Raw genomic sequence first — 23,275 nt, 5'->3', positions numbered from 1 at the left:
CCTGTTATACGACTGACTGTCGATGGGAAGTCTTGCAATATGACAGAGCCCTCGAAGGAAGGAGAGGTCCAACTAAAGAGGAATGTAAGGGGCGATAGCCACGACACCACTCAGTAGTCGAAGAGATGTTAGATAAGGCAGCTCTGAGAATGTGCACTTGTACACAGGAAGCGAACTTAAAGGACCTGACAACCTTATCTTCTTTTGCATTAGCTGCATGTGGATTAAGAGGCCCAGCTTTATTTCCTTTATTGGGATTCTTTTTTTTTCTGAATTAGAATGGTGCTAATAGCTCACAGTAAATCGATTGTACACTTTTAATATTAGTGCAATGAATTATTATTCAGCCAGCTTTTGATAATCTAAGATCTCCTAATGACTTGTTGTGTTGTGTGGACTTAAGCTAATAACCATGCGAATGAAGCTTACAGTGAAGCTGAAGAAGACTTTGGGTAATCTGTTGCAATAGTGTAGCATAAAAGGCAACTCTGTCGACTCTTTTAGCGTGTCCAGGTAATGGCATTTTTATGTTCCCAAGACCCCCCTGTCACTTGTCTGATAGTATAATTGTTCCACTAATTCGAAGATAATTTTAATTAAGCAAGAACTGCGAAAAAATGAAACCGAAACCTGATTGAACAGCGGAGTGAACATCTTCGTGTTCACATCATGCGCAACACACCAGCAGGGAAGCCATGCAAGGCATGCCGGTCGTACCCTCGTGGAGAACAAAAGTGGTGAAGAGCAGACGCTTGGCTGATTTGCGACCGCATCGACCATAGGCAAAATGTCTTCGAGTGACAAATGACAGCTACTATTTCGACGAATTGAATAGCCATAAATCGCTATCCTCGTCGGTTTCTTGGCCGATGTCCTCAGCAGCCCAAATGATGGCGTTGCATGTGTTGCTATGCTGCATTTCCCAAAGCCAGTCTGGATAATGGCGGGTGCGATGCAGGAACTATATTAGCTTGGTCGTTTTGCTAGCTTCGTTCACAAATGTAGGTCGAGAGTCTTTCATGGGGAATGTAGGTCAATGGCTTATTTTGAGTCTACCAATGATTGAATAAATGTGGTAGTTGAAAATTATCGGTTGGTGTAGCTGCCAGGCAAGCTACAACCCCCCCCCCCCCCCCCCCCCCCCCCGCCACCTGAACCTCCAGTGTCTTAGAATGCCAGGGAATTTTCGTAAAAGCAGTAATGAAAATCCTGAAAAAATGTGGGACTTTAAATATGCCAACGAAGTATTGTATCACCTTTATGTTTGTTTTTTGTTTTTCTCTTTGACATTCTAATTTTTCACATCTCTGTGATGTTGAAATGTCCACATTTTGTTCTCATAAAAAGTTGCATTAGCCAAGTATACATTGCAGGAGCTTGATAATAAAGGGAATGATTATTGCCCCGTTTTATTGTTTTGATTTTTTCCCAATAGTTATTTCACCCAAATTATCTTTTTTTATCAAGTTGTCGCTTGGGGCAAGATGTGCCTGAAATATTCAAAATTATTAACATTGTTGCTTATCTTGTAGCAAGGGAAGTGTGTCTAATCAGATTGCTCACATGTCGTAAATAATGTTGTGTGTTCTTGAATTTTTTTTACGACCATTGGCAATCACTCTGGAACGCAGTGAGATGTATTTATTGTATACCCGGCGCAGTAGCTTAGTGGTTATGACGTGCTGCGGAGGTCGGGAGTTCGATCCCAGCTAGGGTGGCCGCACTCTAAGGGGGGTGAAATGCAGAAATACACTCATGTACTTATATTTAGGTGTACGTTAACCTTTTTGCGGTCACATGCAATTATTCAATTTGTGGTCACTCCATTGGGAGCTATTTCACGCACTTGGACGCCAGGCAGAAAATGTGCTCAGTTAATGAAACACACGTTAAGTGATTTGTTTCAGAAAAAAAAATTTACTTATTCCAGAGGCTTTCCACAATACTTGAGTACTGTGTGGTAGTACTTGAAGCACTGTCCTGTGTGGAGGTGAGAATTTGCAATGCAGGTCACTAGTGTCCTCATAGTCTCATTATTCATTTGTATTCTCATTCAAGAAAGCTTGCTGACCATGTGAAAGTAAAATATATTCATCCGCAGCACATTCACTGAATTTGCGTGAATTTCGTCCATAAAATGGGGCCACGTGCAGAAAATGCTGCCATCCTGTCAGTGCTTCATGCGACAAATCACACGAAAATTCCTTCAAGCATGAAGGGGGAAAAAAATTGCTGTCTTTGCCTAGAGACATTGCAAAGTACACTTTTTACTCAAAAAGAGTTCTCGAAAGCTGGTGCTGCCAACTCAGGTAACCGGAGAGCACGAGCACAAACGCGTGTTGGGTGCTACCTCGCATCTGACTGCAGGGTATATATTCCCGTCTCAAGCCCCTCTCAACACATGACCGCAAAGGGTTAAAGAACCACAGAAGGTTAAAGTTAATCCGGAGTCTCCTGCTACAGCATGCCTCATAATCATATTGTGGTGTTTTGCACATGAAACTCAAAAATATTACTAAAATTTTAGTATAAATTGAGAATGGACTTGACCTGTGGGATTAGGCCTGATGAGCGACAGGTGGGCTTACCACAGTGGTTGTAGTTTGAGTGTTGCCTGTTTTTCTGGGCACAAGTTCGCCCAATAGTTAGGTTCTAAACTTGCATTTCTGGTCGTGTTTTGTTTTCCACTATTACCACAATGGGACAGCATTATTATGCCTTGCTGTAAATGATGTGCATTGAAAGCAAGGTCTTTTATAAAATGATAGGCATCTATTGCACAAGCTGCAAACAGCAGAGGATTCTCTGAGGTTATGCTCTTGGAGTATCTTCATTTCAGGATTTCTGTAAAAAACTAAAACAAAGGCTTTGTAAAGAAGACTTGTGTGGATTAGTCTGCAACTGGCCAAACACGATATTATTCTGTTGTAACATGAAAATAACCACAAAATTCTGTATGTCATTAGAGAACATATAGGATCCTGGAAAAATAGAAAACGTGTCTGACAACAGAAGATGTGCTCATAACTCTTTAGCATATTGCCCATAAAGAGTTAAGATTGTCTTAAGTGCAAAGTGTACAAAGAGCACCAGTGAAAACAATTCTTGATAGCGAAAATGAAATATTTTGGCACAATATGATTTACTGATGGCTGGCAATGGTTTCTCAAGTTAGTAGAATAAGAAGCCATTTAGTGTTACTTTGTTTACCTTCAAAATGTAGGGAAATATGTTTTCTTATATGCTGCTTTGTTCTTATAAAGAGTACAGTATATCACCAAAATTATTTCATCACAAAAGGCACAAAGAAATGTGCAAGAACTGCTTTAGTTTTCAGCTGGGGTGTGTTTAGGATACCAAGATGGCAGAGGTTACACACAATAAGAAATTGGCAGTGGTTTTTATTCCCATCAGACAGAAACATCTTGCCTTTTTAAAAATTTGTGAGGCTGATTTCTTAGGTCTTTATTGCACACTGTCATGAGTGTTGGTTTCAGTTTCAGTTTATTGTTCATTCAAGATACATAGTTGGTTGTTAGTAGTATACAGGCGAGGGTCCCAAAGTCAGACTTCAGAGGGACCCTCAGTTAGGAAGATTAGTACAAAATGATTAATACTGATATAATATAAATGACTGATACTTGTATCTTATTTAGGTACCTGATTGGTACTTGCTCAAGGTATTGCAGCCTTTTTGTGTCCAATAGAATCACTAATTACCCTCCTCATTGTACATTTCAGAGAATGAAAGTAGACCGTACAATGCCAGAGTAGAGCGTTTCAATTAGATCAAGTTTAATTATTACAACAAAAAGTTTTCCCTACTCTTTCTTTGCATTATCTGTTGGGTTCATATAGTTGTGAACCAGGAAAATCGGGTACCTAAGTTTATCCTTATCATGCAGAATAGGGCTCTGAACGATTTGTTTAGTTTGAATTGTGCACTACCATATCATGAAAACACATCTCTGTTTACAAGGCTAAAACATGAGAAATAGATAAACTTTCTGGAAATACAAAGGTACCAGGTGTACGAGGTATTTGATGACACAACTTCGAATAGTCACAGCCATAAACATTCTCATTTCATCTGTCTAGGTGCTTAACTTCCTCTTCACCAACCATTCCATCACCTGTCTAGCACACTTATTCCAAGGTATCAACTTCCAGTCTGAAATGTAGAGATGAATCTGTGCACTGTACTAATCACCTTACATGCCGACCACTGAAGCTGGGAGATTGCCACCTTCTGAAATGTAGCTAAATCCTTTCTTTTTGGGTGAGATAGCAGTTCATGGACAATTATCATCTGAGATTGATAAATAAGTGCTTGCCACTGGTCAGACGCCACTCAGGCAGTTGAGTTTCTCCAGTAGGTCAAGGCATGATGAGTGAGAACCCTGAACAACCAGTTATAGCCATTGCCAAGCAGCTTCAAATGACAGAGTCAACAGCTGAGCTTTCTGTGCACAATTCCATTATGTGCCACTCTTAAGTAATGGATTTGCTTGCTGTCCAGGGCCTGCGTTACTCAAGGGTAGCTGGCTGTGAAAATCTGTGGCCACATCACCCTCAATGTGATGTCCTTAGTTCCCAATGTCAGAATCGAATTTTATTGACATACTTAAAGGTTGTCTTTACGAAATGGAATATACAGTAGGAGGTCCTGGAGTCTGAGACTGTATTTGGGCCTCCATAAATCATATAAGCCTGCTAGGCTGCTACATATAGGCAGTGTCGCTGAGAGAGAAGCTAAACAAAACAGCTCTGCAATTAAAAGCTGTTATTGAGGAAACACTGTCCAACATTAACACACACTATGTGATCCAAGCATGCAGCTATTTTTCAAAGTCAAATTCTGCTTTTAATTGTGGCTGAAGACAGTACTGTTTAACAACCTTAGAAAACTGCAGTAAAATAAACAATATAGAAGATTTGGAATGAATATTTTAATTCCTGACTGAAATTTTATTAATATTGTTGAAGTCATAATGTCCTCAAATACTGTGCATCCATCAGTATAAAGCAGTATATTCAGGGGAGCTATAATTTCAACAAGGGGTATCACTCTGTCATCCCAACTGTTTGACTTGAATTAGGTTATATCTTTTGCGAGAAATGCAGCCAAAGCAGAAAGCAGGTGTACAATGGTAAATTCTTGAGTTGAAATTGAAAAAAACTTAAGAGATGTCGCTAAGCAAGTTTATTAAAATTCGTCTTGCTGTTCCCTTGCAGAGATTGCAGCATTTTTCTTGACTCAGGCACATGTTCTGTTTACTTTTATATTTTGGTGTAGGAACCATTCCCTCCGCAAATATTCTACCGAATAAGAACTCTGTTCTGTGTGTGACATTGAGTTGTGTGGGAAATGCTTAGGGTTAGAGTGCGCAAACAGTGGAAGTGCTCAAGCCTGTCAGCATAGCTTAATATGGCTTCGCTGTTACTTTCTGCGAGTAACTTGAGATGCCCATACCTTCCACTACTGCCTCTTGTAGCCCCAGTGTTGCATTGGGGTGCTAAAACTATTCAGTCAATCAGTCAATGTAAATACTAGCCTTCTGTTTTGTGCAGTGGCAAAATAGCTGTGCTCTAGCAATTTTTGGTTTAGGAGAGGCTGTTTTGTTGTCGCCATGTTTCAGTTTCAGGCATTTCACTGCTGATTCTGGGAGCTTTGTTCTGTTCTTGAGTTCAGGTATGGGTTGCCTTCAGGCCAGTGTGTTAAAAGGAGCGAAAATACTCTGCTTTTGACAGTGGAGCCTGCGTAAAATTGGTGCCCTTCCCACACCTCCTCCCTTAGACGTGTAAATTCGACAGTCTCAAAAAGCCGTGCATCCAAGGGGTGCATTCTTCCAGGTTTCTGTCATCACAATTATCTTTTTTTACTTGTTAGCTTAGGTTAAGCTAGCCATTGTACCGAAAGCTGAGGTTACAGTGCAGGAAGCCAGTTGAAATACTTAGTAATTGACAGCATCATATTACTTGCAGGACACTTACATCCTTTATGGCACATCTGTTAAAAGGCATATACGAGCTTGTGCCACAATTAGTAATTACAGAATGTAGTGGAGTTGTCTGATAATCTTTTGCACAAAAACAGAGTGCAGCAGGCTGCTGCAACGAGTGACACAAAACTTTTTGAAGCCAGCAGCGAAGGTGCTGAGTGTGGTTAGGTCTTTCATATACTGTCAGTATAACTGCCTCTGTTGGAAAAGGACTACACTTCCTGTCTGACCTGCCATATGTGCAACATATAGAAATGGATGTGACATTTAACATTGTTAGGTTGAGGTCTGTGCAGTGTGGTGCATTATGTCAGAAACTGCGGTAGGGTTGTCGGTCTGCATTTCTCTGTTGTTTTACATGGCACAATCTGTAAGACTGCATCATTTTTTCTCTTCCACCACTAGGTGTCTTACTAGTAACCGGGAGTTTTAGAAATAGCACACCCTAATGTCTTTGTGTACCCGAAGCCCCACGCCCTGCTTCTGTTCATTTGCACTCCCTTTGCGTCCTTTCGTGCACCTTTCTGCGCTCTTTTGTACGCCTGGCAGTTTGTGTCCTCTTTCGGTGAGCTAAACCTAAAGCTTCTTAGTTATTTTTCGCGTTAGGTAACCATTTCAAAGGGTGCACTCTCATTTGTGGTTGGTGTTCTATGTGGGGAAGCTGACTGTGGGATAACTGATGAGATTGACGTAGGGCAAGTTATCAAGAGCACTTGAACCACACTGCTAGGTATCTAGGGGGAGGTTGCTGCTGGTACTAGAATGCTGCATGATTGTGGGAATTTAAAAATTTGTCAGAAAATACTAATCAAACAACTTTTATATATGAATTGTTTTCAATATTCAGGTAAAATTGCTGCACAGACAGTTCTTAAACATGATAAAATCCAAGTTCGATGTTTCGTGGCCTGAATCAAGTGATTGCCACAAGCTGACATGAAAACTAATAACACAGCTTCATTCTTTTTAATTTAGGCTTGTTTGAATTTGGCTGACAATGTTCGTTCTTGCTTATGATCAAAGAGCCTTGTGCTTTTGTCGCAAGCATGAATAATGCAATATACATTATACAAAAGCCAATTGTGTTGGACTGGCATACAGGAATGGTATGGTAAAGGGTATGATCATATTTTTTGACCTATTCATTTATTTATTCTCTTCAGGGATTAAAGGTATTGTACTTCTGTTGTTGGCACTTTTCCATTTTTCTGTATAAATATATCTTACGATACCCACAATGCCTTTCTAGGCATTACAGTGGGAAGGTAGTTCATAAAAGCAGTAAATAAAGTTGAGCAGGCCTGCGCACACCATGAAAAAATAAATGATAGTACTGAGAAAGTACAACATAACTAAAATAGAAAGTAAGTACACTTATCAAAACAGTAAGGAGATAAGGATCCACATTCTCCTGAAAAATAATAAGAGCTTGGATGTGTTACTTGTTTTTAAAACTAAAACAAGTTTATGTGTAACATGCCTGAGAATTCACAGAATACAAGCATGTTGTTTTAGGTAAAGTTTATTTGGGAGGATATTGTATTTGTTTTTTATCTTTTGTGTAGCACATTGTTTTGGCTAATTTATTGATACTGCGATCCCCACCGGCATTTTAGCAGGGTGGGATACAATACATGAGAGAAAATACAACATAATGGCAAACAAAATATATGTACATGCCTAGGTCACAGTCAAGAAAGAACAAAAAAAAATTAAGCAAAGCATTTATCAAATGTGCAAATGAAACAGAGGAACACTCAACGCATATATCATATAGACAGTCACTATAAGATAACCAATTATGTTTCAGCCACCAAGAAGGCATGCAAAAGCTGATAAAGAGTCTGCTTGAACGATACAGCTGCTGAGGTTATTCCAGTATCTGACTGTGGAAAAAAAAGAGTACTTGAAAGAGCATAGTCTAAGACTGGGAGGACAATGGATTTGTATGCTAATATTCTTACAGCAGGGATAGCTAGAGTTAACGTTCTTCTTAAAAAGAATAGCTTTCTATAAGCATTCGCTGTAACGTAATGAATATGTTTATTCCACCTAAGATTGTTTGAAATCCATAGCCCAATATATTTGTATTCAGACACTTCAGACAGAAGCACAGTGTTAAAATTATACGGAAACGATAAGGGCCTCTTCTTTTGAGTGATACGCATGAAAACGGTCTTGTCGAAGTTTATACATATCTGCCACTGCTTACACCAAGAAGCAACACGCTGAAAATCATTGTTTAACAATGCCTGATCCGATTCATCATTAAGCTCCATATATAGAACCCAGTTGTCCGCATACAATTTTATTTTGACAGAGATGTCTTCTACCATGTCGTTTATATACATAAGAAAAAGGAGTGGTCCTAGGACCGAGCCCTGCGGTACACCTGATTTCACTGGTAACTGGTTAGATTGATGGCCTTTGAATGCAACAAACTGGTGGCGATCGTTCAAATACGCTGAAATCCAATTGACAAGTTGATAGTTTCTGAGCAGACTATGTAATTTAAATAACAATTTACTGTGTGATACTTTGTCAAAAGCTTTTGAAAAGTCCATAAAAATTGCATGAATTTGTTTTACGTTATTTACAGATATGGCAATATCATGGATGGTAGCAACTAGCTGTGTACAAGTTGAGTACCCTTTCCGAAATTCATGCTGGCATTTTGTTAAGATGTTATGTGTATCTAAGAAATCCACGATATGTTTATGTATTATGTGCTCTAATAATTTGCAAGTGTTAGAGGTTAAACCGGACAGTAATTCTTTATAGACTGTTTGGCACCGGTGTTTATGAAGTGGTATTACTCGGGCTGTTCTCCAGTAATTCGGGAGTTGACCTTCTTCTAAGGAACGTAAAAACACAATGTATAAGTATTTCGAAACCCATTAGGCATACGTTTTTAGGAAAGTGTTGGGTATATCGTCTGGGCCTGAACTTTTCTTTTCATCAAGTCTTAAAAGCAAGTGAAATATACCCTGTTCGCTTATTGGCAAATCAGAAATAGGGGGCAAAAATTCTCAAACACAGGTAAGACACCATCATCACAAGTAAAAAGGAGTGGAAATGCTCATTAAATAAGTTAGCAACTTTTTCTTCGTCATTCAAGTGAATACTATCAACTTCAAGTACATCGCATTGGTAATGTTTCGGTGACACCTCCCGTCAAAATCCATCTGGAGATGCTGTGATGAATTTCTGTGATGATTCTTCATAGTAACGTTGTTTCTCAGTAGGTAGTTGGATCCGAGGTTTAGATGAAAGAGAGAGAAATTTCTGTCGTTGATCTGGTGAAGCACTGCTTAATTTTTTCATTTTATTTTTAACCTCTTGAGCTGCCTTTTCAATCTCAGCGTCTCCCGAGAAATCCAGGGATTCTTTTTCCTTTCTTAGCAGTAGTTGGTACATATTTTTCAGTGCAGTCATTAACAATACTCTTAAAGCGTTCCCATAGTTCTTGTACGTCTACAATATTCTCTGAAAATGGATCTAAGTAAAACGAAAGCGTATCTATAATTGAGACATCATCAGCTCGGGAGAAATTGCGGAATCGGACAGTGCTACAACTGTCTTTCCAGTTCATATTATTTATTGTCAGTAACACAGCCTCGTGATCTGATATACCGGGAAATACATCGCACTTAGTTTGTCTACTTATGGTCCCACTTACAAAAAAGAGGTCCAGGATTGTTTCAGAATTACCCTGTATTCTAGTATAGGTATCCATTAACTGTAATAAATGAAAAGAAAAGCCAATGTCCAACATGGCCTCCCCTAAGCTGTCGTTGTCACTTTTGACTGACATCGTTTCCCTATCAATGCTTGGCAAGTTAAAATCTCCCGAGAGAATAATGCGGTCAGCGGGTTTCACATGCTCGCTCATGTATAGCTTCAAAGAATCCAAAACTTCAACACCAGAATTAGGAGGTCTGTACAGAGCAGCTATGACATATTGAATATTTTTATGGTAGGCCTTGCAAAACATGCATTCAACATCTAATAAATCAGGCATGTTTAAGAGCTTAATGTTATCCTTGAAAAGGATGGCTACACCTCCACCCCTGCTACCTCTGTCTTTTCTGAATGCACTATACCCAAGTGGAACGAACTCGCTATCATATATTTCTTCATTTAACCATGTCTCCATCAAGACAATGATATCTGGGTTATACGACAAAAAAATTCCCTCTAACTCTGTAGCTTATTTATAACGCTCCTACAATTTACGTTAAGTATTCCTAAAGAGCCACGCTTGCGCTTAGTCTGTCAGTTTTGAGGACCTGATTTCTTCAGCTTATAACGGCATCTTTTTTCACCATCCCAACCAAAAAAAGTCCCGTTAATGCTCAACTTATCGTAAAGCAGCTTTACTTTCTTGTTTTTCTGCCTTTCTTCCTTAGAACTCTCCCATAAAAGCCTCCGTGTGTCACGTACTCACTTAGAAAAGTCTTCAGATAGTGACAGTTCACTACCCTTTAGTTTATGCGATGCTCTAAACAGGGCATTCTTTTCTCTGTAGTCAAGAAATTTTAGAATCACTGGACGGGTTTTATTTTCGATTTTTCTTCCGAGTCTGCGACACCTTTCGATGCCTGTTACGTTAATGCCTAGTTTTTTAGTAAAGACTTCACCTTTTACATTTTGTTCTAACTCTTCTGAAGTTTCAACTCTAGGTTCATGTAAGCCATAAATTATTAAGTTATTTCTCCTGCTTCTGTTTTCTAGATCAGCAACATGTTCACTAATGTTGGCGAGTTGTTCCTCGAGGTTTGTTATTGTTGTTTCGATGCTGTCTACTTTAGAGTTCAGTGCACTTAAACCACCCAATCGCCGCTCGATGTCATCAGTTCTTTCTGTTAACTTTGATAGGTTCCTTTGCATTTCATTCTGTGTTACTTGCATGTCCTGTATAGTAGAAAGAATATTACTTTGCCCATTTAACAGTTCTAGCAAGGGATCCTTTTCTGTTGGACCCGGATTTTCTTCTAAGTCTCCGCAAACCAGAAGATCTCTAATTAATGGGTTAATTTTACTAGACAAAAAATAATTAACGCACAGTGGGTAGGGCAGCAGCAGCAAAAACTGGTTATCTGATCGATAACCACGAGTTGGCATATATCTGCTAACCTGTAGCATGAAGCAAACGGGATTGTTCAGCATGTTGCCGGGATTGCTGCCGCCTTGCCCACTGGTGAAGCACAGCTCGTCAGGCGCCTTTATAGCTGTCCGATGGGGCATGGGACTTGACGTCACTGTTGTGGAGGCGATACCCAGACTTGTGACGCATGGAAAACTTTGTCGATCCATGATGCCGCATTCACCACATGTCGATGAATGCACGCCAGCGTCTTGGTCCACGCCCACCAACGTTGTCGAAGCAGCACAGGCGCTAGTCGAAGCTTAATTTCTGAGAGTAAGCAACGTAACGTGTAGCATGAAGCAAAATGGATTGTTCAGCATGTTGCCAGGATTGCTGCCGCCTCGCCCACTCTATAAGCTTGATAACTCTTTTTTAAGTTCTGGAGTCTTTTTATAAAGGTGGCATCTCGGTGTTTGTCATCAGTAACAGCTGATTGTTTGCTTCATGTTATAAATAGGTGCGTTCGCCTATTTTATTGTCACAAATGGTATGCAGTTCCTATGACATTTAGAGTTAAAAAAAAAAAAGAAAATTCTTTGCCCAAGTTGTTCTCCTTTGCATTGAAATATCACCTCCTACTCGCTCTGTATAGCATGTCTATGAAGAAAAAAATTTTGAGGATTGTACAGGCTTCGAGATATGCCCCATCAAACTAGCAATAAAAGTGCACTGCTGTTCCTCTTGTTTTTTCAACAAAACACTCATCTTTGCATTGAAGTATGAGGGTAACTGAAACGCCCATGTATTTCGTTGCACACTTTGGCAATGAAAATCTTGAAATTGGTGTCATCCTATAGCGAACCATTTTGTCACCATGACCCGCCAAACATTTTACTTACTAATTCAAGAAAATTCTGGCAGGTGATAAACCCCAAAGAAGTGCGTATCAATAATCTTACTAACGAGCTGGGTGAATTGGTGACAGATTTAACCTGCACTAATATGTTCAACAATCCGTTTTCTTCAGTCTTCACTAATGAAATGGACACACTTCCTCCCCCGCCAACCACAAATGTATATACAATACAACATTTCAGCCATCACATTCACAGTACGTGGGCTTTTATCTGTGATAGAAGATATTAAGTTGTCTTCATCATCTGGCATCGATGACATTAACTCTAAACTACTAAAAAACATGAAACACATTTCTGCAGAGTTTCTTTATTTATTATTTTCCCATTCACTTTCCACAGGCACCGTGCCAGACGAGTGGAAGGTGGGGAAGGTTACTCCAGTCTACAAATCAGGCAACAAAAATTCTCCCCTAAATTACCGCCTCATCTCATTGACAAGTGTTCGCTGCAAGATCATGGAGCATGTAATCTACTCTCATATTATGAACTTTCTAGATGCTAACAACTTCTTTCATCCCTCACAGCATGGGTTCCGCAGGGACCGTTCTTGCGAGACTCAGCTTGCACAATTTCTTCATGACGTTCATGCTAATCTTGACCGTAACATGCAAACAGATGCCATATTTTTGGATTACGCGAGAGCGTTTGACATAATAGCTCATCAACGCCTATCACTAAAACTTTCTCGTTTACATTTGCATCCTGATATCCTAAAATGGCTTGAGCAATTTCTAACTAACCGCTCACAGGATGTCTAATTTAATAACCATGCTTCAGACATTACACTCGTCACATCAGGCGTACCACAGGGGTCCGTCCTTGGCCCCCTTCTTCTCTTAATCTACATTAATGACTTACCCTTGCATTTGTCCTGTCATAGCCGTATGTTTGCTGATGACTGCATTATTTACCGCGCAGTCAATACCATCACTGACCAAATAACTCTTCAGTCCGACCTTAACCGGGTACAAGAATGGTGTGATGTTTGGCTGATGACACTAAACTCTAATAAATGCAAACTTGTCTCGTTTACCCGTCGTCATCACCCTCTTCACTTTTCTTATCGGATTGGTGACGTCACCGTGGAATCAGTGGAATCCTACAAATACCTAGGTATCGCCTTGACTAATGATCTAACCTGGAATGCGCATGTTACTAATGTTATTTCATCGGCTAACAAAACATTGGGATTTCTAAGACGTCACCTTCGCCTCACTCCATTGCATGTAAAACTGTTAGCCTATAGATCATTGGCAAGAACGAAACTCGAATACGCATCTGCCACCGGGGATCCGCATCAAGCATATCTCGCCAATGCCCTCGACAAGGCAGTTCAAAATCGCACCACCAGGTATATTCGTTCCACATACTCTTACGTCAGCATATCATCTTTAAAAAAAGAAACTTCCTTATCGCTTCTATCCCTTCGTCGCCGCATTGCCACCCTTTCCCTCTTTCACAGGTTCTACTATTCGACGCTTAACCGAACACCATACATTGTTCCCCCAACGCGCCGGTCATGGCGCATTGGCCATCCCCAGCAGGTAGCACAACCATATTCACGCACAAATACATTTTCAGCCTCATTTTTCTACCGAGCATCTAAAGACTCAAATGGCCTTCCTCATCAAATCGCTGCCATCACCTGCTTTTCACAATTTGTTCAAGATGTAACAGATTTTTATTTACAGGATTGAATGCATTATAACACTTGTTTGTATATGTTGTATTCCCACCCCTTATGTAATACCCCTACTACGGGGTCTTTAAGGAAATAGAATGAAATGAAAATGAAATCAAATGAAATCCTGGAAATTCATTCTATGTGGATGTGCTGTGCAATCAAACCAGCTACAATTCGTAAATTGCAGTATGTTCCTTAAGGTAATTAATAAGCAAATTAGTGAATTTTCATTAATTCAATATGTTTTTCGATTTCTCGTGCAAGTAAAGTCTGCCTCTGAATATTCCAGCTCAAAGAATGGAGTTATGTTATGTTATACAGGTGATCCTAAAATTCTGTAAAACTTAAAAATGACTACTCAGTATCTCACAAGAGATCAAAGAAGAGAGAAAAGAAAAACGAATGCACGTTCCATTGGCACACAACTCTGAAATGTAGTCAACAGTAAGCACCATGAAATTAACAAAGTGGGAAGTGTAGCGTTACTGCACCACCAATAAACAAAATGCCATCCATATAGGTTGCTCTAGCTATGGCAATGCATTATAGGTTGTAGGTAATGAATTTTTTAGAGGAAGTCATAATCGTGTCGTATGTTTCTGTTCGCTACTGCATATATATAGAAAGATGTTAGAAGGGGCAAGAACTTTGAGGCTACAAACTTCCCAAAGTGGTAGTGCTTTTTAGGCATTCGGCGAAGAATAAATGGACAGATAACTGCACCCAGAAGGTGTCATGAGATATTTTATGCATGATTCATTGTAAGGAAGCTACCTTGCCAAACATCTCTGCCAAAGGCAGCAGTAAGAGCAATGGCATGTGATGCAGACGTAGGTTGGCAGAATATGTGGATACTCCATGGTACTCTCACCAATATTTTCACAGGCTCTCTGCTCACTAATGCTCATCTGTACTCACACTCATTGGTATTTGTCTCATGTTCCTGCTCACGCCCACTCATACTCATCAACATTCACTCGCGCTCATAATCTCTTCCATTAACACTCGCCAACACTCACTCACATATTTACTCGCATCCACTACCACTTCCAGAGTGTAACTCATGTTGACTTAAAATCCCCGTCATTTTGACTTTCCTTCATACTGATGTTAACTGGCACTCACTCCTGTTCATGCTCGCTCTCGTTTACACTCACGTCCACTCGTGCTTTTCTTCACTCACTTACACTTAATTGCACACCTGGGAAATGAGTGTGGAGTGAGTGCGAGTTAGGGGAGGGGGGGGGTGCTTGTGAGTATGCCGACCTATGGATGGAGATGACAGGGTGAAGGTGTAGACAGCCCTTCCAGTGATATTGCACTGTGGTTTCTAAGGTTTTGAAAACTGGAAAACGCATTTCTGCACATGTGCCTTGAAGAAAGGTCACTGCTTGTACAAGGCAGGTTGTACATGGCATCAAGTATTATATAAAGCAGAAGACTAATGCAAGTTTTGATGAAAATGTGCCCCTCAAGCAAAGCTTGCTGCGGCAAGTGTGGAACTCCAACAGTTTGTTATCTCGCTGTACATGTTAGCATTGTCATGCATTTAGTGCATGTAAATTGGCGAAGCAGCACAAAACATCGCAAAGGGAGGCATATCCCTCCATTTCTTTTTCCATTTTTTTACGCTACTTTGCCGATGACGTGTCAGTTTGTGAGTCGTTAGAATAAGACCTTCTGATGATTAATTAATGCATCTAAGTGCTCCGAATAAAGCGTGTAATTTATTGTAAAGTTTTAAAATGTACATCTCTGCTTATCGCAGCACATTGCTCGGCTGAATTTTCAGCCGCCCCTACCCATTTGACGTACATTGCCCTAATGACGTCAGTAGGGCGAGCATTCTGATTGGCTGCCCAGGGCGTGTCATCGATAATTTTTCTAACCTAATGGTCAACAAATGTTCGTAATAGTTGGAATGTTAGTTAATTTGTTTCTATAAAAAGAAAGTAAGAGAAAGAATGCACAAGAACAATTTCTCACTACACTTAAAGGGAAACTGAAGAGTCTGTCGAATTCAATAAGACGCTCATATACGGATGCGGGAACCTTATAAACCATGTGGGTAAAATTTTAGGGGGGATTTTTCACTTAGGAGCGACGCAATTGTCGGTTAAAATTGCGCTGTAGCTCCGCCCCCCGTCGAGCGCTGCGCACTGCTGCTGACGCTGACGATGCGAGCGGAGACCGGAAACCGGAAACCGTGGCGTAATGACATCAGCACTGGTGCTCCGCTCCTTCGCAGTCTCCGCGACCGTGCCTGACTGTTGGCCTGACCGGGCTTATTTCTGCGTGCGTGCCATTCTAATCTGCTTTGCTAGACCCTACATTCCTTTGTTTGTGTGTATATAGGAGTAGTAGTTGACATGCGCAGCATCAATTGAACTTGTAGGCCGATCATTCCGGCGTTCTGTGCAGCCTACGCTTGCACGAACACCAGCGGCCGTGACGATGTTCCGATGTCCCATTAGTTCCTGCAAGACAAGAAGCTTTCGACTAAGCGGGAGGCTGCTGTGAAGCGAAACAACTTGAAGCGCTCAAGAACAGTGTTGTGCTCTAACCACTTCCGTGACGATTACTACCTGAGTTTATCAGTAATGCGTGCTTTGGGTTCTCCTTCGTGTTAGCACACTGAACGGAAAGTGCATGTTTATCTCCCACCCTTGACGCAGGTTTCATCGCCAAGCGCTGCAAATTTTCTATTCGCACGTGTGTTGTGAAACAGCCTGCATGCAGCTACCATAACGCAGTGCAAGCGTAAAGTTTGCATGTGTTGGAAAGCCTGCTCACGCCAGGACGCTGCGCTCCCCCTTCTCTCACACACATAGAGAAACCGACCATCTCACGTAGCTGATGGAATTCGCCGGTTACGAGTAGCGTGCGGATGGCGCGCTGATGAAAGTTCTATACTACACGTGCTACAACAGCCGGTAAACTTTTCCTGCGTTTAAACCATCTGTGTAGATTTCCGACAGCTTTGGAGCAGCGCACAAATGCCGAAGATCGCATCGCCGCTTACGTTCTACGAGGAGGCATGCATGAACATAACACTACAGTTGTTTGCCCGGAAACGTACTCACTCAAACGCTGATTGCAGCTTAGCAAAAAACATACTCACCAAACAACATTTTCAACACAAGGAGATGCTAACACTTCGCCTTCGTTCGCGTGGAAAGCAGTGCTTGCACCAGCATCTTTTGCTTCTTGGAGAGGCCGTCTCTTCGCAATCGGCTCGTACATGTAGGGAGTAAAGTATACACCCTTACAAGTGATCTTGCACGCGACAGCGACAGCACGACAAGCGAGGTGATGGCTGTCGCGTTCACTCGTCGCCTGCAAGCCGAACTCCACGCCAGCGACGGCTTTGAGCGACGACTTCCCGGTATGAGGGCAGCAATATACGCGCCGAAACTGGCGTGACGCATGCTTTATCAAATTAAATTGATGTATTTTACTGAAAAAGGAGCATAAAATATTTCTGAAGGTCTTGCACTAGGTTCTTATTCTTGCACGTGTAAAATTCAATAGTTTGCTCATTCCGTGCGACAAACAGTAGTATTTGAGTTATGTACATCCAGTTCCGACTTCGCACTATTGGCTAGTCGCTCATAGCACTTCCGGGCGATGAGCGACGAGTTCTAGATTTCTAGAAACGAGCGATCGAGTGACAACACCGTGCGATCTGTTCAAGTGACGGCCCGTTTTGTCGCTCGAAGCCGTCACCTGTCACCGTCGCGCACAAAATTGCTCACGTGGAGTTTAGACTTAACACCGAACTTCTCAGAGAAACGCAAGCTCTTGAAATTTTCCATGACCGTCTCAGCAAAACAGCACCAAACTACCTTGCACCGTGCTTCGTGTGTAGCAGCAGCAGTCGGTCCGGACGAACACCATTGTTGACGTCACGAGGCGCCCGACCAATCACAGGCGGAAACGAGGCGCGCGAGCTGGGCGTGTCTGCTGCTGCACTTTACGTCGAAATAAAATATGTTTGCACTTTCTTTCGCTCAATTTCAATGCGATATTCGAATTCAAAGCGTTGAAAACCACGACGTACTGCTCTTCACTCGTTTTTTATGGAAAAGCTTTCAGCTTCCCTTTCAGCACTTGTGGCACACAGCAAGCGTCGTCTGCTTGTGTTACAACATGCTCCATTTTGACGATAGCTCCGCGGTCAGAGGCGGTCTCATTCTTTTCGCGAGCACCATGATTCGACTTTGTTGCTTTGTGGGCTGCGAACATAGCGACTGGCAATATGTCAAGCTGCGACATCGTGTCCCTCTGCAAGGCAGCAGACGGGTGAACTGGCTGGAGTGCATCGGGCTGTCACTATCCGATTGGCGCCAGGATTTATGCGTTTGCGGCCGTCACTTTACACCGGAGGATTACTACCACAATAGTATTTTGCGAGTCTAGTACTCGGGTAAACGCAAGCATAAGGGGTTGAGGGACTGCCCCTTGCCATGCCGTTTCATGGGATGAGCAGAACCTCAAACGTGAATGATTTGCATGGTGCAGTGGTGGCACAGAGCTCAACCAAACAGAGAAGCAGCAACAAAGTCTGTTCTTCATTGCTGCTGGTGTAAATTTTTTGCAGGAGCGTAATCGTTAACAGGCTGTTTTTGTAAATTTTTAAAATGTTTTACACTTGGTTAGAGCAATGTTTGCTCTTTGTTTGGCTGGTTAAGCTCTGCACCAACAGGTAGCTGCGTTGTGCAGACCGATCAGGCTGCTCACTTATGTCTACGCTAAAGTTGCTTCATCAGTTTGAGTTTATGCCTCCACCCATCCGTCGAAACGCCCAGCTTGCCTGTGGTTACGGGGATACCAGACGCATTTAGCGCTGCAACAGAATGCTCACAATGCATGCTGCTTCGATAGCTCTCGTTTGGGGTTGACTGCCAAGCAGCTGCCGGAGAGGTTGGAGAGGCTTTGTGCACTCGCTCCTAGAGAACCGGAAGTAGACGACACAATGTGCCATCATGACGCAGAGCCAATGAAGGCGGAGCTTAGCCCCGATCACTCGGCGAACAAGTTGAAGAGAAAATGCATGGCTAAGGAGAAGGGTAACTTGTAATCGTCCATAACTCTCTTAATCTGAGACGCCTCGCACAAGTTGTCATGCAAATGATTAACTTTAGCTGTACTCTGTGCGTCTACAAAATTTGTCTGAACCATTTCAGGGGCCCTTTAACAACTAGCGCAGTCTTCAGTCTGTTAATTTCACACAGCTTGGCATGACGAGAACCTTCGTTGGTGGCTGTTGCAACATGTTAGGTGAATGATTGATGGCGAGTAAACACGTTGCTGCGTTTGTGTTTTCTGATGATGCAGAGCACACAGGATCAGCCACAGCCAGAGCTGGTGAGTGTGAGGAAAGAAAATATACCCCAAAAGGAAAAGACAGGGCTACTGAGAAGGACTACAAAATGACAACTACAAATCCGCATATTCACTTTCAGTGCCAAAGCTCCACAATCATTAAACCTGAAGAGTTAGGCATAAAATTTGCTTAGAACACGAAGCTCTTGCGAAAGAATGGATCCTTATTTATGTTAAAACTACTAGACAAAGCAGAGCAGCATCGAAAATGTACGCACCATTGGCTTTGGACTGTGCATATTAAAGGGCCCGTGAAATGGTTTGGACAAATCTTGGTAGCTGCATAGGGTACAGCTACAGTAAAACATTAGCCGTATTGCAAATTGTGAATATATTTACGCACTTTTCAACCAATATTTTTTGGACCTTTGTACAGCCACGTTTTATCCATGTCTCAATATTCATTATACTTTTCCAGTGACAGCCTATTATCATAGACCTGGTGCTCTTTAGCCACGTCTGGCCCTTGCACCAAGAAACTCCTATAATCATGGTACAGTAAAACATTGACATCAAAATTTAACTTAAGTATCTCATATTAAAGTGACTCAAATGATTTTGACAATCTTGTACAAACATACTGAGTCGTTAAGGTAGGTCCTTCTTATAATTAGGGGTTGCATTTGGGCACTCTGTGTAAAGCATGTAATTTATTATAATGTTTAAAAAATGTGTATCGCTAAAGATCGCAGCACTTTCTTGAGTTTTCAGCCACCCTCTCCCAATGTATGTAGTTAAAGCGCAATTAACAATATCATTGGGGTGAGCTATCCCATTGGCCACCCAGGTTGCGTCATCAATAAATTTTTTAACTTTATGGTAAACAAACGTCGCCGGAATGTTGATTGAATTCTTTCTATGAAAAAAGTTGCAGGTTTGCCCAAAAGGCGGAGCATTGATTGTGATAGCAAATTAGTAGGCAGCTGTTCAAAGTAAGGATAGTAGTTTTATTCGCCGTATGATCTTGTAAACATTTGCTTATTAACTAAATTAACAATCATGGTGTTACGTGCGCACCAAGCATACATGAACACATCTAACTCAATGACCGTGGAAACTTGCTGTCAAAACGGTGTAGTGAGGAAGTGCGGCAGCAGGAGCGAGCAAATTGATCTTTGTGACATCTCTCGCTTGAGTGTGAACTCAGCGGCGAGAGCGCAGCACACACGAAGCTATCAGCCGTCGATGCGCCTAGACGCCTAGACTCTGTCCCAATCGCAGATTGCTATCAAGATAGGGCCACGCCATATGCGGCAGCCACTGAAGCAAAATGGTCCCTCCCTCTCCCCCCTTCCCGGAATATGGCACACTTCTCCCCACTTTCCTCTCTTGTGTGCACGAAATTGAGCCTCCATCGTCGGCTCGCCCTTGCACGCTTTCACTCGCACATGCAGCATACAGCGCGCGGGGACAATGTTATTGCCCTTGGACTTTATATGGAACATCACGGCGACAGCGTTGACGACGGCAGAAATGCGCCTGGAGTCTCCGTATATTTACTATTGGAATAAAAAATAAAGTAGCAGCAAAAGAATACACCATGACAGTTTATCACTACACTGAAGTGCTTCCGACACACAGCAAGTGTTGGCTGCTTGTGCTACAACTTGTTACGTGTTGATGCAAGCTGCGTGGCCAGTGTTGGCCTCAAAGTTTCTCTTCGCAAGTATCATAAATCGCCCTTATTGCATTGTGGGTAGCCAGCCTAGTGATTGGCAACATGTGAAGCTGCAACTTTGTGTCCCTCTGCAATGCAACAGGTGAGTGGAGTGGCTGCAGCGAATCGGGCTGTCGGTATCCAATCCGTGCCAACATCTGCATGTTTGCGTCCGTCACTTTGCGCCGAAGGATTAGCAGAGGAATAGAGTTTTAGCATGTCTGGTATTCAGGTTAATGCAAGCTCAAGCGGACTGGGCATTTCCGGATGAGTGGAGGTGCAAATGTGAATGGCCTGCACGGTGCAGCCACCTGGTGGCACAGAGATTAACCAGATAAAATATAGCAGTAACCAAGTGTATTCTGCTTCACTTCTGGTGTAACTTTTCGGCAGGGGTGTAATCATGAACATATTGTATATTTAAATGGCTAAAATGTTTTATTATATTTGGTTACAGCAATGTGTTATAGCTCGTTGTTGTGCTGGTTAAGCTCTGCGCCACCAGGTGGCTGCACCCTGCAGGCTGATCAGGCCGCTCAGGTTTACACTAAAGCCCCTTCATCACAACGTTAGTAGGCTTAAGTTTACGCTTCCACCAATCTGCCAAAATGGCCAGCTAGCCTGCGGTTATTAGAATACTGGACACACTCAGAGTTGCGATGAACGCTTGCAACTCGCGCTGCTTGGCGTGCGCCGAGCTTGTCTGGTATTCAGGTAACCACAGGCGAGCTGGGCATTTTGACAGATGGGTGAAGGCGTAAACTAAAGCCCCTTCATACTATTACTGCTGTGATGAGGGAGCTTTAGCATAAACGTATCTCAGCGGCCGGATGATCCTGCATGGTGCAGCCACCCGGTAACATAAAGCTTAACCAGCCAAACAGAGCTAATATAGCTGTAACCAAGTGTAAAACATTTAAAACGACAATGTGTTCACAATTACGCTCCTGCCGAAAATTTATACCAGCGGCAAAGTAGAATACACTTTGTTACTGTTATATTAGCTCTGTTTGTCTGGTTGATCTCTGTGCCACCAGGCAACTGCACCCTGCAGGCTGCTTATGTTTCCACCTCTGGCCATCTGGCAAAACACCCAGTCTGCCTGCATTTACGTGAATACCAGACAAGCTAAAGCTCTCTATTGTAGCAGTAATCCTCCGGTGTGAAGGGAGGGCCACAAACGCATACATCCTGGTGCCAATTGGATATCGAATGCTAGATTTGCAGCCCACAATGTAACAAAAGTGAATCATGGTGCTCGCGGAAAGAACTCTTGAGACCAACACTGACCGTGCAGCTCAGTCAACATGGAGAATGTAACACAAGCAGACGACGCTGTGTGCTGGAAGTGCTCGAGTGTAGTGGTAAACTGTTGTGTATTCTCTTTCGATTGCTTATTTTATTTAAAAAACAAATTGACCAACACTTCAACTACTACGAACAACATTTGTTCACCATAAAGTTGGAAAATTATCGATGACACAACCTGGGTAGCCAGTCGGATAACTCGTCCAACTGACGTCAATTGCGCAACTGACGTCAATTCGGAAGGGGCGGCTGAAAACTCAGGGGAGTGGTGCAGCCGCGATTGTTAGTGATGCAAATTTTTAAAACCTTATAAGAACTTGCATGCTTTGCACAGACCGCTTAAATGTGTCACCTAATGATCAGAAGGACCAACCCTAATGAATCTGTTTGTACAATATCATCAAAATCGTTTCAGGGTCCCTTTAAGGTTCCCATTGTTCCTGCTGGTAGGCTGCATTGCCGCTATAAATACCAATGGAACTGAATAATGGAACTATTAGAATAACTGTTTGTGCACCAGAAAATGCAACGCAGTTGTTCACATTTGGTACCAGGTGGTATTTCAGCAACACAAAACAAGAAACAGCGGGACGTAATCGACCAATCTAGCTGGTCTGGCTGTCCCATGCTATTACATTTGCTGAACCGCTGCATAAAGGTGCCACTAGTCCAGACTCCTCTTTGCTCAGTTCCTATGACATCACAAAGTATTTTAGCTTTCTTGTGCCTCCACATTCCAAGAACCTTTGTATGCAAAGGTACAATGATTTGGCTTTGTGAAAGCAGTTGCATTAGTCTTAGCCTATTCAAGTCATAGTTGATGCCCCAGTGCAGCTTATGTTTGTGGGGAGTTACATTGCTCTATTTGCTTAGCAGGCCCATTACGCCAGCTTTCCTGTACTGTTGCTTTTGTTGTATAATCTTTGTCGATCACTTTCACATACTGAACCTCTTCGATTAGCCAGTCCCTCAATGCTTGGGACTGCTTCTCCGCATTCGACTTTTCTCGTGCAGCTCCAGAGGCATAGGAAGACTTCAGAGTTTGGTTAGGTTGACATAATGGGGGTCACTCTCAATGTCAGGGATTTTTCATTGTGCGTCATGCCAGAAAAAGCTTTTACTGTCCAGTGTCATACTATCCTGGCACTTCATCAATATTCAGTATGTCAGGATGACGGGGTTCTGTGAAAGATTTTTGAGGGCTTATATGAATAATGAAATGAGTGCCCAATG

The 23,275-nt window shown here is 42.1% G+C and overlaps 1 protein-coding gene across 7 annotated transcripts in view; it reads left to right on the top strand.

Annotated features, from left to right (window-relative positions):
• The window catches only part of LOC126523558 (uncharacterized), a 129,492-nt gene that overhangs the window by 4,658 nt on the left and 101,559 nt on the right, over positions 1–23,275 (top strand). The window contains exon 2 of one of the 7 annotated variants that reach the window (XM_055066919.2): positions 8,602–8,642. The exons of the other annotated variants lie outside the window; for them this stretch is intronic. The gene's annotated coding sequence lies outside the window, so the exon portion shown is untranslated. The remainder of the gene's footprint in view (positions 1–8,601; positions 8,643–23,275) is intronic. 7 annotated transcript variants of the gene reach the window in all.

The sequence above is a fragment of the Dermacentor andersoni genome, chromosome 6, assembly GCF_023375885.2.
Source record: "Dermacentor andersoni chromosome 6, qqDerAnde1_hic_scaffold, whole genome shotgun sequence".
Lineage (NCBI taxonomy): Eukaryota > Metazoa > Arthropoda > Arachnida > Ixodida > Ixodidae > Dermacentor > Dermacentor andersoni.
Note: the sequence above shows the minus strand (reverse complement) of the source record. Positions and strands in the feature narration are given on the sequence as shown.